Genomic DNA, 8,125 nt, shown 5'->3' with positions numbered 1-8,125 from the left:
CTTGGTGGTGAAGGTCCCCTCAAAAAGCATAGAATCTGATGGGTTAATATACTCTCAGGCTACTGTGGTGTTATATTTTAGTTAAATGGTATGCTCTGTCTCACCCCTTGAAAATGTATGGTTTATTCCAAGCCTGTGATCCTCCCTTGAAGTATCATGTGTCTGTAATTCCATTGGCCCAATCTGTTCCGCGCCCACTTTGAATCTCCCCGTTAAGTGTGCCGGGGGGACAGTGCTCTCTCTCTCTCTTCGCCAGCTTTCCTGGCTGGTGCCCTCTCAGCCCCTCTCTCCCCCTCCCCTTTCCCCCAGTGTTCTATGAATTGCATATATAATTCCTCGGGGCTTTGTTTTATGCTTGAGTATCTTTGGGTTGGAACACACATGCTTGCAATTTTCATCAGGGCTTGCATTCCTAAGTCTCTTGCCTGAGCTAGTATTGAGGGATTTAAATGTGCTTGCACTTGTGGGCTTTCAATGAGGGGCAGTCCCATGAGTTGATAAATCCCTGCCTCAGTGCATGGGTCCTGCTGTGAAACCTCTGAGTTGCACAGTCCCTGCTCCTCTGCATAATGTCTCCAGGTGGATTCAAACATCATATATTGCACTGGAGTACAGAGCAATTTAGCGATTTGCTTCATGTCAAAAGGAGTTAATTCACTGGCAGCTAAAAACTGAAGCATATTTGCAACTGCAGGAGACCCCAGTCCATGTTTAGTAGCCAATTGGTGTAGCTTGGAGAGGACTTGCAAATTAAAATGTACATGTCTATCAGGTGCGCTCCCATTACCTCGCAGAACTGGGAATGCTACAACTGTCCCACCCCCCTGCTGCCAGTCCTCCGATGATAGCAAAGGTATGGGCACAGAAATTTGGTCGCGCCCCTCTATATCCCTACTTGCAAGTGTCATCCATTTTACCTCCTTCCAGAAGCTAACTGGATCATGTGTGAGGATGGTATCTAACAGGACCAGGGATGGAGCTGGTACCAGCAGTGCAGTGGAGTCTTCCTCTCGGAGGTCGGCAGAAGGGCCAGAGCTCAAGTTCCCTCTGTGGGGGTCTCGCATATCCATCAGTGATATGGGTCCCTCAGGCTATTCAAGCCTTGGCTGAAGGTGCGGTGGGGCACGGTGAAGTGCGGCAGCAGGCTCCGAGAGCACGCTGCGGGCACTTCTGGGTTCGGGACCCACTCAACTTCCAGGTTCCGGCACACTTTCTGAGTTCTGGCGCACTTCCAGGTTCCAGCACTGTTCCAGGTTCCAGTGCTGTTCCAGGGGGCATGGTGCTGCTGCAGGTGGGCGTGTCAAGCGAAGGCCAGGCTCCAGGACTGAACCAATCAGCTGGAGGTGGAGGCGGGCCAAGCGCTTCCATAGCAACACAGGGCGTGGAAGAAATGGTGAATGGGTCCTGTAGGCACAGTGCGGATGGCCCTGGACTCCGTGTGGCCAGCTCCCACCACTGTGTAAGTGCTGCATGGGCTTCTGGCATTTGCGGGGGAGGCGGCTGCCACACAGGCTGTGTAGATGCCTCTGACGCCTGCAGTGATGAGGGCTCCGGCTCTGATATCATGGCACGCTGGTACTGCAGGGCTGGAGACCCTGAATAACGGCTGCTCCCCCTGCATGCCCAGCATCCCCTCCCCTGTCGGCTGCCCCCTGTGCTCTGCCATCTCAGGATGCTTTGGGGGGCTGCACTTGCAATGTGTAGGCTCCGCCATCTTGAGCGGGCAGCTCCTGCACCACATGGGGTCTGCCATCTTGGGAGACTGGTGTCCTCAGCACATGGCATCCACCATCTTGGGGTTTTTTGCACACTCGCGCCACGTGCTCTCTGCCATCTTGAGTGATCAGCACTGGCGTCTTAGCCGCCACTTTTGTGTTTCTCTCAGCTTTTATCAATTTTAACGTATCCATTAACACCCTCCAGGCAGTTAAAACATTTATAGCAATTTCGTTGCCTCTAGAGGCAGAGCCAAAAACCAATTGTCCAATTTGTTCCTTGGTTTTAACACTAAAGGTAGTGTCTGTGTTGATTTCTACACCTTGGCTCTTGCAAAACTGTAGTAAAGTTTCTAGAGCCTCTTTATCGTGCTCAACCCCTCTTTTACTTAAGATCTGAGTCTAAATATTCACTATAGCTTGGTTCTCTGCAGAAATTGTAGCATCCATTGTACTCAGCAGTAGCTCGCCCTTTTATGTCCTCTTCTAGATGGTCACAGCTCCTCAGCTGTTGGCAGCTCCTTTGGCTATCTCCTTCACACAGCTCTCCAGGCTGTAGCTCTCTGACTGTAGGCAGCTCTCCAGCTGCATTCCTTAACAGCTCTCCTTTGTTTTCTCGTGGCTTAGTTATCATTCTCACATCAGGGTGCACCATGTCACAGTCGGGGGAGACAGAGACACTACATGACACTCCAAGGTTCGTGCAGCAGAGAGCAATTTATTGGTGTGCATAGCTCTTGTACAGCCTATTCAAAAGACTCCATGTTCGAACCTGATTGGCTATGAATGGTTACCACCCAGCTCATTGACCAATAGTTACCTGCTTACATTCATTGTCAGGGAATGGCTGGCATCTGCTCTCTGTAGCCAAACCCCTCCTCCTTTTATGATGCATACAGTCCAGCTGAATGCTGTCATACAGAATCACAAGGTTGGAAGAGACCTTCAAGATCATTGAGTCCAACCTGTTCCCTGACACCTCAACTAAACCATGGCACTGAGTGCCACATCCAGTCTTTTTTTAAACACATCCAGGGATGGTGACTCCACCACCAACCATAGTTCAGCACCAACACCAGACCTGCCTGGGCCATTGTCACACTGTCCCTACTCCTTGCAAAATTGACTTTTCATCGCTTCATGTCACTCTGGCTACTTCCTGCAACAGACAATTTACACACAAATTATTTTTCACCCAAGGTTAAATCTCTTTGAGGCATACACCAGGTCTCCCCATCTTTCTTTCTTTCAATACAGAAATCATATAAATTTATGTCTCACTGCAAACCACACTTGCATAAATAATCTTAGTTCATTAACTGCAACAACCATTTTACTCATAATTTAAATTTATGAATCACATGTTACCCACCAAGTGCACCCAGGCCCTTTAGCAAAGACAGTCCCACAAATGGGTTTGCCTTTTCCCATGGGAGGAGAATTCCACACCAACTTGCCCAGCCAGTTTCCTGTGTGTAGTATGGGGACCTTATCTCCTCCCACAGTATATAGTGGTTTGGTTTGGGCAGGACCAGCCCGGTTAGCAGATCTTCTGGTGTTAACCAGCCAAGTGGCTTCTGCTAAATTGGCATACCAAGGCTTCCGTGCCCCATTGCCTAACCCTCTTAACATAGTCATCAGCAGTCCATCATACCTCTCAATCTTTCCAGAAGCTTGTGGGTAATAGGGTGTCAGGTTTTTAGCCTCGTGGGGTCCCGTTTGGCTAGCTCTGGGCCCTGGCTTCACTGACAAGGACAAAAGCAAAAGACAGGAGGTGCTCTTCCTTCTCAGGACCAAAGTCCCTGTTTTATTGTAAAAGGGAGCCATCTGGGAGAAAAAAGAGGTTGGGTGACGCGTGGCGGGAGATTTTAAACCTGGGCGGAGGGGGGCGGAGGAGAGCAGCTGCAGCCAATGGGATACAACTGATGGGAGGGGTGGAGGGAGGAACTAACCCAGGGGGAAACCACCACCACAGGACTTGAAGGGGTGGAGGGTGTGCGGAAGAAACCATGTAATACAGCATAAACCATTCAGTGCAAATTAACAAAACCATAGAGTGCAAAATAATAACTAAAGAAACTACTCAGTGCAATACAACACCTCCCTCTTTTCTGGTAAAAAAAAGTTAAAAGAAAGGCGTCGTGCCTATTCTGATTCAGAATATGAGTTTGTCTAACACTTATGATTTGTGGGCCTGTTAGTTTGCTTTTGGTCCACAAACTCTGTGTGGTTGACTTCTGAGGTAGCAAGGATTAAATTATTGATGGCTTTTAAAATTATGCAACATAAAACTCCGAACACTAATGCAATTAAGAAAATAACAACAAAAAACAACAGAATTGTTTTGACTATTGAAGTCCACCACCCTGAGAGTCCCCAGTCCTTGAACGGTCAGCTGAACCAGTCGTCAGATTCTTGCTTTACTTGTCCAATCAAGCTTTTCACTTCTCAGAGAGCTGCATGGACATTGGGTGCTTGCAATGTCAAGTTCAGGAAACAAAGTCCTTAAAATTCCTGGCACTTGTGTCCATGCAGCAGCAGGAGGAAGTCTATGGCTGCATGATTTTGGAGTGCGGCCTGCCTGGTAATCTCCTCGTCCTCTAGGAGGGAGCTGATGGCGATGGATGTCAAATTTGCTTGTTTGACCACCCAGCACTCTAGGTGGCCCAATTCACCTAGAGCTTTGGCTGCTGCAACCCATGGAAGGAACAGGGATACAGCAACTCTTTTTGACTTGGCCCAACGAAAAATTTCTGAATCACAATTTGGGTCCAAATTGTCAGCACTTCTCTTTTGAATTTTGTTGGCCAAATTGTTTTTTCTAGTCCATTCGCCAATCAAGATTTTGTTGGGTGCCAACAGGGACAACCACCTGATGGTACATGGCCCTCCTAAAAGCTGAGATGGGATTCCTGCCCATGCCCGATCTCCACAAATTAGGAACAGACCCTTACGGAGGCTTTTGGGATGTGAATGGTATGGATTGTCTGCTGTAACATGGCTTAGAATATTATACCACCTTTTGGTGATGAACTCTTCTCGATATTGCAGGAAGTTGTTAAAGGGTTTAGTGTTAGATAATGGGGTGAAGATAAAGTGAATGCAGTATGGTGCTGGGGAGGAACCCAATAGCTCTAATTTTTGGGGTTCCTGAGCAGTTCTGGGCAACTTTGGTAGCCACTCTTCTATGGGGTTCTTAATCATTACAGCCCTCCGTTGACAGGTTTTGTGTTGTTGGATGTGGTGCGATTTGGGACCTGGGTCAGGCATAGGTGTGTCAAAACTGGCTGGATACTCTCCAGCTTGCAATGGAATCCCTACCAGGCAGGTAGACACAGGATCTCTTGCTGATGCAGTGGACAGGCATATATTTTCTTGTTGGAGCATCTGTGCCAGGGTCACCCAGATGTTTTGGCGTGGCTGAGGGACGATCCACGCTGCTGTCAGACTGCTCAACGCGAACAGGATGACAACTTGGACGGGGCTCATTGTGAGGTTGAGTGGGAGGTAGGTTTTCTTTTCTAAAAGGAAAACCAAACATTTTAAAACATGTTAAAAGTCAGGGGTCTGTGGGACTGTAACCAGATTTTGTTAGGAGGGTTTTCTCTCCTTTTTCTGGCGGCGTCTTCTTTTTGAGGTGACAGCTGCTTGTTTTTCATCCCCTTCTGCTGGTGCTGGATTTTTGGGGACGAAAGGTTTTACCCACTTTTGGGGTATCCAACGTGGGCCTGCGGGGGTAGATACGCACATGTAGCCACGCCCCCAGGTGACGAACTCAAAAGGACCTTTGGTTTCCCAAGTTTCTGGGTCCTTAATTAGGACTGGTGGATGCTGTGACCACTTAAACTGATTATTACTGTGAAAGTGACGCACCACCAGAGGACTCATATTTTCAAATGAAAAATTCAGAAAATTAATTGTAAACAGGGCTTTGCAGACCTTTTGTTGTGGTGACATCCACGCTGTTGAACTGCTCTGCCTAGCCAGGACTTCTTTGAGCGTCTGGTGGGCATGCTCAATTACAGCTTGACCTGTGGGGGAGTGGGGAATGCCTGTCTTATGCTCCACCCCCCACCGCTGGACAAACTCTAGGAACTCCTTGGATGCATACGCTGGGCTGTTGTCAGTCTTAATTTCCCTAGGGATCCCCAGCACTGAAAAAGCTTGCACCAGGTGTTGTTTGGCATGCACAGCCCTTTCCCCTGCATGGGCAGAGGCATAAACCACACCTGAATATGTGTCTATGCTTACATGCACATATTTAAGGCGACCGAAACTGGGAATGTGTGTAATGTCTGTTTGCCACACTTTGCAGCTTCCAAGGCCTCGGGGGTTAACCCCAATACCCAGCGATGGCATGGCCTGGAGCTGGCAACTGGGACAGGTGGCCACAATGGCTCAAGCCTGACTCTGTTAGTTGGAACTGACGGATCAGACTTGGCACATTCTGATGGTATTGCTGGTGACTTAGCTTTGCCTGTTGGAATGCGTCCGGAAAGCATGCCATTTCTGCTGGGGTGGCAAGGGAATCTGCTTTGTGATTACCTTCTGTGATTTCGCCGGGCAGATCGGTATGTGACCTCACATGCATTACATAGAACAGATGCTCTCACTGTGAAACTAAATAAATTAGTTTTGAGAGCAACCAGAAGAGATGCTTGTTCTCGATGTCTTTGAGAACTGCCTGCTCCGCCCTGGACACTACTCCCGCCATGTAGGCTGAGTTGGTGACCAAATTAATTGGCTCCGAGAACTTCTCAAAGGCTCTCACAACTGTGGCCAGTTCGGCGACCTGGGGCGACCCCTCCACAAACTCAACATCAGCTTCCCAATGCTGAGTCTGGGGATTTCTCCAAGTCATCACTGACTTGTGGGATGCCCCGGACACATCAGTGAACACTGATTCAAACAAGAGATGCGTCTCCGTGTGTGAAAAATTGCACCGCACCCACAACAACAGGGCTCTCAGCTCTTTTGGAGCCATCTCCACAGGATGTGTGGATACCACCCCCTGTAGGGCTGAAAAAATTTGGACCTGCTCCTGGGAGTATGCCCCCCCCCATGTTCTTAATTTAGACTGTTCTCACCAAAAGCTGAATCAGCACGAGGTCAGTCCGGAGATGGTCCTGATCACCGTCCAGCAGATCACAGGCGAGAAATTCCAGGCGCGCTTCTGGTTTTTCTCCTCTCCGGGCTGCTCTCAAGATGATTTGTCTTGGTGAAGGTCAGGGTGTTTTATCTTGAGCTCTCCGCTCCCTCTCTCTTTGGAGCCTTTTTTCCCGGGTGGAGGTTGGAGGTCGTCTACTAAATTGGCTTCTTGCCACAGCCCACCCAGGGACACCAGGTGTCAGGGCTCACCCCCAGATTGGGGTGACCCTGAACTATGGAAAAGTCTCTCCTCCAACCTGTGTCTCCAAAGAAAGACTCAGTAGTCTTCAGTCGTCCGGTCTCAAGGTAGTTTATTGCATGTTATCTAAAAGATTTTCTTCCTGAACAGCTGTGGTCCATTCAGCATGTCAGACAAAGGCACACACTGACGCCCAGGGGGCTGGTGCCTTCTTTTATATCATACATTACGTGTTAAATGTTTATGGTTTTTCCCCAATGCCTATTACCGATATTGAATGGTGACTTTCTACTCTAAACCATTATGTGAGTGCCAACATCACCATGAACATGGAGGTTAGGAAGGAGAAAGAAGGAGGACAGGGCATACCCAAATCCCTCCATCTTAGAACTTCTGACCCCCATGTACAAAACTCAGACCTCTCTGTACAAGGCCTAAAACCCCCCTGTACAGCACTCAAAAATTCTTCCTTTCACTTTGTGACTACTTCTACTATAATATCTAAACTTTTGTGATGTCTTGTTCTTCCTGCAAGGTTGGTAAATTGTTCTATGGGTCAGGTTCAAAGCCACAGGGGTCTGTGGCTGCCTGCCAGGGTCTCAAATGCTTCTGACCTGGGCCCGGAACATCCAAAAGTGTCCAAGGGACATTCTGGGTTCCGACACCCTCCCACTTTCCCCTTTTCCTTTCCATTGTCCTATTGTCCTATTACCCCTTTTTTATGTTCCCACAAATTCCTACCTCCTTTTACCCCTTTCCATGGCCTCCCTCTATGGCTTTGTTTGCCCCAAATTGGGCCATTCCCTGGGGGCTCTCCTGACAGGGGAAACCCTCCTGGAGCAGTCCTGTGTCAGGAAAAGGAGATGCAAGGGACTTTTTCGGTCTTCAGCTTCTTGTTTTATTGTTATCAAAACTTCAGCATGCTGTCTGCACCAGACCTTGCATGCAGGAAAACAGCACAAAAATGGCTAACAGTCTCGTGTTACAAGGCCTTTTATGCCTAATAAAAAACTAAGTTGCCCAATTAAGGAGTGACACCTAGATTATTTTCCCTTCTAACCCA

General features: G+C 48.5%; 2 long non-coding RNA genes across 2 annotated transcripts; one reads left to right on the top strand and one right to left on the bottom strand.

The window, feature by feature from the left end:
- Positions 1-2,413: 2,413 nt before the first annotated feature.
- On the bottom strand, positions 2,414-2,957 carry LOC137464290 (uncharacterized). Its single transcript, XR_010994155.1, has 2 exons — positions 2,769-2,957; positions 2,414-2,626 (listed from the first exon to the last, which is right to left on the bottom strand). It is a non-coding gene; the product is annotated as an uncharacterized lncRNA (long non-coding RNA).
- Positions 2,958-4,640: 1,683 nt separating this feature from the next.
- LOC137464303 (uncharacterized) lies at positions 4,641-6,540 on the top strand. The gene is made up of 2 exons (XR_010994169.1): positions 4,641-5,222; positions 6,031-6,540. It is a non-coding gene; the product is annotated as an uncharacterized lncRNA (long non-coding RNA).
- The last annotated feature ends 1,585 nt before the right edge of the window (positions 6,541-8,125 follow it).

The sequence above is a fragment of the Anomalospiza imberbis genome, chromosome W (assembly GCF_031753505.1).
Source record: "Anomalospiza imberbis isolate Cuckoo-Finch-1a 21T00152 chromosome W, ASM3175350v1, whole genome shotgun sequence".
NCBI lineage: Eukaryota > Metazoa > Chordata > Aves > Passeriformes > Viduidae > Anomalospiza > Anomalospiza imberbis.
This window is presented reverse-complemented; position numbering and strand designations above follow the sequence as displayed.